At 34.4% G+C, this 7,615-nt stretch overlaps 1 long non-coding RNA gene across 1 annotated transcript; it reads left to right on the plus strand.

Annotated features, from left to right (window-relative positions):
- Nucleotides 1-324: 324 nt before the first annotated feature.
- On the plus strand, nt 325-1,029 carry LOC123694023. The gene is made up of 2 exons (XR_006751755.1): nt 325-380; nt 505-1,029. It is a non-coding gene; the product is annotated as an uncharacterized LOC123694023 (long non-coding RNA).
- The last annotated feature ends 6,586 nt before the right edge of the window (nt 1,030-7,615 follow it).

A 7,615-nucleotide genomic window follows, 5' to 3' on the forward strand; every position in this document is an offset into this window, starting at 1 on the left:
TTAGATGTTAGAGGAGATAGACTAACATTATTGGAAAGACAAGGGCTTAAACGAGTTTAATGTTAGTGTAAAGCGAAATCGTGGATATACTATTAAAACATTATAATGAGCTATTTGTGTGTCAGCTACTTTTACCTATCTTTTTAGAAACCATTGGATTGATCATATTGTATGATTTAAATGTATTAACCTTTAACTGACGTGGTATACGTCTAACAGACGTCAATAATTTTATTATGACAATATTTTTCAAATAACGCGACGTGCAGCGTTACCCCTCCCGCTACCTTCCTATCCCGCCATCTTGTTGCCGCCAGTCACGGCCACCAGCGCGCCGAGTGCACAGGTGTTCCCACAGGAGCGATCGTCGTCTCACAGACGTAAGTACGGTGTTTATGTACAAAAACTAAGCATGTCTCTTGATCGTCACCTCTGTGTTAACGTAGGTGGCCACATAGGGTCTCGTTGACGTCACATCGGTTTTAATTTTATTCTATTTCGCAGAATGCCTAGAAAAAAGAAATCTGCACCAAAGAGTATGCCACAAACACCTATGCTAGCTAGGAGTATGCCAAGGAAACGGGAAAGAACACCAGTTGAAACATCAACTTCTCCACCGGCACTGCATTGGACCAACCGACATGCCTGAACCTCCTCCGTCTCTAAAAGCCAAGCTAATCCGCAACCTGGAACTCGGAAGACGTGTGCAATATGTCCAAGTCACCTAAAAAGAAGAACAAAGTACTATTGCTATCAATGCAGAAAGCCAATGTGTCTTACATGCTGTCTTCATATATGCAATGACTGTATACTACGACGTTGAAAATGTACCGAATATGTGCCTTGTCATTTTTTTTGTTATTGAAGAAAGACTTATTATTTTTGTTATTTTTTAATCATAATACAAAGAAGTAACGATTATTTAAGTTCATTTGTCGATTGATGAGTAGATTTATAAAATAAAAGAGTTCCTAAATTTAGCTAAGCAATTATAGTGTATTCATGAATAAATGTTGATTATTATTAAATGAAGGACAGTAGTTTTATTTTATCTGTAATAAATTGTTCTATAACATGTATAAATCAATTTGTAAAACCGTTACAGTATAGTATTGTTTAATTTATATGATTTTATTTCAATTTAATTTTTAACGTCTATGAGACGGTACTGCGGCGTTAAAGTTACATTTAGACCAGGTCGTCAGCCAAAGGTTAATATTGTACAGGTGAAGAATAATTTTGTTATTGTAACTATGACATATGTATGTATGGATTAGCTTAAGTAAAGGACTATTTATTTATACTAATATTATAAAACTGTAGAGTTTGTTTCTTTGTTTGAACGCACTAATCTCAAGAAGAAGGTCCGATTTGAAAAATTATTACGAGGAAGGCTATAATATTATATCATCACGCTAAAATCAACAGGCGCTGAATACTGCGGGTAAAGCCGCGGGGCACAGCTAGTTTGTTATAAAGTCCAATACAACTTTCCTATACCAGAAACGTGCTTTAGGATTTTCTATGGCACTTCATAATGGGTAATTATGTCACCTTATAAAATCTCATACAGAACCATTGAGATAATATTAATATGGAGCAGACACCACGAACAAAATCTGTGCGCCAAGCGCGGCGGCGCGGGGCGCGCGAATGACGGCTAGACAGTCATAGATTATGCGATGTCACTGACTCACCGCTATAGAGGCGACACTTTGTTTCATTTTGTCTATTTTATTGGGTGCCACTCCTTACATGCACGTTGACTTGAAATTTTCTTTGTACTTACTTAATATTTATTTTAGGTATAAACTGACTTTACTACGCGGGGCTAACAATATCTGGCATATAATATAGGATGATGTAAATAGTGACGTCATATGGAATAATTTAATTTTTTTCGTGTTTTAGGTTCAGTCAGGGCTATGGGAAGTTTTATTCCTTACAAATTGAGCTTTTTTAGAAAAAAAAATAATTTTTCCCTTTCTTCACGGCCCAGACATGGAAACCTTGAATAGAAAAAATATTAATTACTTATCTCTGAACTAGCGGTCCGCCCCGGCTTCGCCCGTGGCACATATTTCGCAATAAAAAGTAGCCTATGTTCTTTCTCAGGGTCTTAAGATTGTCTGTGCCAAAGGAGAATGCCCATGAAAGTATGGACCACAGTACAGTGTTGCGTCAATGCCAGAGTGGTTTTGGAGGGTTCTTCGATATTCAAAAGATTTTTACCAATTGATTTTTTTGTGATAAAAACAGGGGTTTTCAAGATATTGAGAAAAATGTGAAATAACCTCAAAACTTAAATAGCCCCGATTTAGTTAGGTTTATGTGTGATTTAGGTAACATTTTATCGTCCAAAGGTTATTTTTCGATTAACATATTTAATCTATGCGTAGAGCTTATGCTTTCAGACAAAGTCTATCTGTTCATCGGCTAGTGTAGGTAGGCACCAGAAATCTTCCGGGACGGATTTCAAGAAAACCTAAATATATACATAAAAAATGCCAATTGAGTTTTTATTCGGTTTACATGTTGTTGTTGTTTGAATCATTTTTTCACTACATATTCGAAGAAAGAAACAAATAAGAAATAACTGGTTACCTACCAAGCTATGTCATAATAATATTTTTTTTATATATACATATTTATATTATTTTACTTCACTATCTTTGTTAAAACAACCTACAGTGTATAAACAATACCTTAAAGAGTGATTTTATGTTAATTGTTTTTTTTTGTAATTCAATGAAAACAATAATCGATATTAATACATTTAGCTATTTACCATAGTAAATGTAATAAGTTACCGCTTGGTTACCGTGGTAACCGGTAATGGACACTAAATCTATAATAACGGATCTAAACAATTACATGTCTTATAAGATTTTACAAAACATTCCCTGTTCAAAATATATTTTCCGATGGTAAGAAGGCCTCTAAATTGCCGAGATTTTTTTAAATAGTATTGTTGTCTTGATGCATGAGAAAAACCAGTACCAAAAATGGGCATTCTCCTTTCATCAAAATCGGTCCAGTAGTTTATGAGCCTATTAATTACAATCAAACAAACAAACAAAGTTTTCCTCTTTATAATATTAGTGCAGATAAATAAATAATAATTCAATTATACGTTCAAGTCAGTAGCTTATACAATATCAATTAAAAACTTGATTAAAATCAATTAACAAAAAAAAAAAATGGTGATTGAGTAATAGATTTTCATATTTCATGATATTTTCACCTTTTTTCAATTAACAACCAGTCTATGCTTTTCTAAATATGTAAAATTATTATTTTATACTATAAAAATATACGCCAGCAAATATTACTAACAACACTTATTTCATGCCCAATGTCATATCTTAAATTTTTAATCTATGACAAAATGTCGCCCGCCAAAAATTTTGCTCTAACTAAGTTTTAAAAATTATTATCTAGTTACTTACTGATGAAAAGTTATTCCTTTGCACTTTTCCGTATTCTTTGTATTATTTGTGCAATATCGTAACACACACGTAGGCATATTTGATGCGTTTCACTTTAAAACAAATAAAAAATGAGCGTGACGTTCGCGCCAATGAGCGAGCAAGCGACTGAGTGCAGTTACGCCACATGACGTATGTTGAGTGGAACATAAGTGATGTAGGCGGTATCGTCTCCATATTAATATTATCTCAATGTACAGAACTAAGATATTCAAGATACAAACTAGCAGAGTTCACTAGCTACAACCAGTAAAATAAACGGTTCTTGCTACAAATGCAGGAAAAGTGCAATCCCCATACATTACACGAAGACGTTAACTTCAGTCTCAAGTGTTACAAATTACAAAGCGAAATGATTTATATGTAGTCATTTATTGTACTTGAAATGGAGCATTAGAGCTTAGTAAATAGCATTTAGGTGTGAGTCTGCACTAACTCAGATTGTGGCGTCACGTTTGAACCATTAGCGCAGGTTGCAAGCTTGATACATCCGTTAGGTACTTGTTTTATTTTATTAATGTATCTGATGAGAAGCTTAGCATGATCGATGTCTTGTGCATTATATGTACGTACCTGCATGAATCGACTGTATATTTTCACGCTTAATTGAGCACACGTTTCACCTTTCACCATGGTTGTACCGTGTAAGATGTAGGAACGATTTTAAAAAGTATTTGGAATGTATAATATATGCCAGTTTGTAGAATGTTACATACAGTATTCTGCATCATGGACATAGGATTTAGTTACTTGCGAATTTTGGTACTTGTATAAAAATCTGACAAATGGCACGCTTGTGCTCATAATATTTATACATAGACGCTTAAAATTCATTTGTAATTTTATTTTTCAGTTACTTTTTATTTATAAGGTAAATGCTGAATTTATCGAAGGGTACTTTCCAACTTTTAATTCCTCAAGACATTATCAATTACTCATACACTCTTCCTCGAGTTTTTCTTATAATTTAGTAGGTATTAAAGTATAATAACGTCACGGTTCATATCTCCGAAAGTTAACACCTCATTTATTAAAAAGGTTTCATTAAAAACACTACTTACGTCACACAAACGAGATCTCATTTTATTACCGTCTTCAGTCGTCTAGAATAATAAAATTTCCGAAGCGCTTCAACAACGTCAGTTATGATGTAAGTTTGTATTCTAGCGTCCAAAGCGATCGCCGCCCCGACCGCAGATTCCTCGCTCTACTAATTTTATATGAAACAAACTGGCTCCGAGCACAATCTGTGATGTTTTTGAGCTTTATTTGTTGAAAACTGTTGCATAGTGCTATTAGATCTTTTGTCTTTGTGGCGGTGTAGAGATTTAATGCTTTTACTGGACTCTGGACAATACACAAATGTACCTTTTGTGCAGTGCTGGAGTTTGGTTGCATGAGTATTAGGTTGTGCACTTTGAGTACATATTATAATAATAATTAAAGAAAATACACAAACTATAATTTATGCGGAGCAGTGTATGCTTAAATTTGCAGGTTCAAATTTAGTACATAAAATCAGATAGCATTATGTTCTAATGATAAAGAAATTTTGTTTTCGTAATTAATTTTAGTTGTTTGTTAGCGCAAATATTGGTCAATGGTCAATTACTAATGTTGCATCTTTGAAACGTTTATTTCACAAACGTTTTTTTAAGTAATAAGTTTCAAACATAACTAATGTGATGAATAAAAATGATTTCGATGAAATTTCTTAAAAATCGATGAAACAATATGTAAATGATTTTTGATACCCAACGATTACTAGCCATCTGAATAGTGGCCTCATAAAGCGAGTTAAAAGCGGGTTAACATTTTTGAAACATCCATTATCCCTGTCCCTAATTAGACCTTTCTAGTGTGTGACTGGTCCCTGTTGCGGTAATGCGTCGGATTACCCTTGATGAATGAATTTCGCCTATTTCGGCATTAGCAATAATAATCCTGCACTAATGAAGCGTCCTTTCTTGTGTATTGTCGTGATGGATGACGTGTTTTTGTGTTTTGTTTATGATTGTAGGTGTACAGGTGATTCTGCTATGTCTTTTTACTGTCTATATGAGTAAATATAATTATTATGTAAGGGTGGCGCAGGTAACTACTGGTAGGTTAACTTAAATGCCGGTATAAATAATGAATGTTCTTAAATTTCTTTTGGCTTCCGGACTTTACGAACATTTGCGTTAAAAAATACTTTTTTTTCAGCTAGACCTGTGGGCTATATATAGACCAATAAAAATTAAAAATTATCGTTGAGTCAATACAGAATAGATTTTTCATTAATTCTTCTCCTTTATTCCTAGAATATAACGACCAAAAAGTAAAACCACCTAGCAATGCATTTTATAACCCGTACTTACAAAATTTACTGTAACAGAGATTTTAAAGCGAGTTTAAAAGTTCGCGTGTTTAAACAACTTTTGCGTCACTCCGTAACGCATGTGTTATTTGTTCAAGTGTTTACCGCTTCTCTGGGTCCTGGACAAAACTTTGTTAGTGTTGAGGTTATAAGGCTCTTGGTAGTCGAAGTGATAAGCGATTAGTATGTTTATAATTGTGATGTAAGTTTTTAGGAATGTGGAAACTTAAAAAACGAAGATAAATATCATTGAATTTATTATTTATTACTTTATTGCACAAAAAAGAAAAATAAATACAGATTTAACGTAAAATAAGAAAAAGGACATGTACAAATGGCAGTCTTAACGCTAGGTATCTCTTGCAGACTACCATATTATGTACCTATGCTTTTTAAGCTTTAGAATAAATTTTTATAAGTGTATCTAACAAAAACACACAACAAATTAATTGCAAACGTTTTTTTTTATTGCTCTAAGCAAGCCTAAATATAAATTTATTAATTGCTAGCCGTTGCAATTAAGTATATTTAAAAAAAAAAAACTTTTTAATAAAACAGACTACCCGAATACATACTTACTTACTTACTTAATATCCTAAGGCCCCTAGGTGGGGCAGAGGGCGTCGACAGTACATCGCCATGTATCCCGATTTTTGGCAGCATGTTTTATTTCGCTCCAGCATTTTCCTATAGACTTGGCCTCTGCGATGACAGTCCGACGCCAAGTTAACTTTGGACGGCCACGTTTTCGTTTCCCCTGGGGGTTCCAATCCAAAGCTTGCTTTGGTATGTGTTCCGGGTCTCTACGTAACGTGTGGCCAATCCACTTCCACTTACGGCGCTTAATCTGTTGGGCGATCGGTGTTTCGTTGCAGCATTCCCAAAGGTCGTCGTTGGAGATAGTATTAGGCCAGTAAATTCTGATGATGCGACGGAGGCAGCGGTTTACAAACACCTGCAGCTGGCGTGTGTACCCGAATACATGATGCTATTTAAATATGTGCATCAGTTTAGCCTAATCACATAAAAATAAGGATAGGTTAGCACGATTATATACGACTCAATTGTAACCTTTAATTTTACGAATGATTTTTCTAGTACGTTCTAGTAGGTATCAACAAAGCATTTATTTATTAATATAACTTTTTACTTACCTACTTATTGTGTTGATCTGATATTATATGTGTGTCCACCATTGAGATAATATTACTACGTATGGAGGAGACACCACGAAAAAAATCTGTGCGCCACATTTTTGCTCTTACTAAGTTTTAAAAATTATTATCTAGTTAGGTACTTACCGATGAAAGTTATTCCTTTGCACTTTTCCGTATTATTTGTGCAATATCGTAACACACACGAAGGCATATTTGATGCGTTTCACTTTAAAACAAATAAAAAATGAGCGTGCAGTTAAGCCATATAGCTTATGGTGAGCGGAACATAAGTGATGTAGGCGGTGTCGTCTCCATATGTATATCTCAATGGTGTCCACCACAAAAAGTTATCTCCTGTATTAATATAACAAATCAAGATGCTGTTTGTTCTTTAAAGTTACGCTTAGCGAATCCAATTGTTCCTAGTTACGTTCACCTGTGGTCCATGCAAGCTGTAAATAGGTTTGCAAAGTTTACCACAATGCCTGAATTGAAACGTGGTTAGCATAATGAAGTGTACCTTCATAACGTTTATGGAAATCAATGTTGGTAACTAGTGCTAGGGCTTAGTGTTGGTCTAATGGCTAGGATGAAAGGGAAATTGTGGAACT

Source organism: Colias croceus, chromosome 8, assembly GCF_905220415.1.
Source record: "Colias croceus chromosome 8, ilColCroc2.1".
Lineage (NCBI taxonomy): Eukaryota > Metazoa > Arthropoda > Insecta > Lepidoptera > Pieridae > Colias > Colias croceus.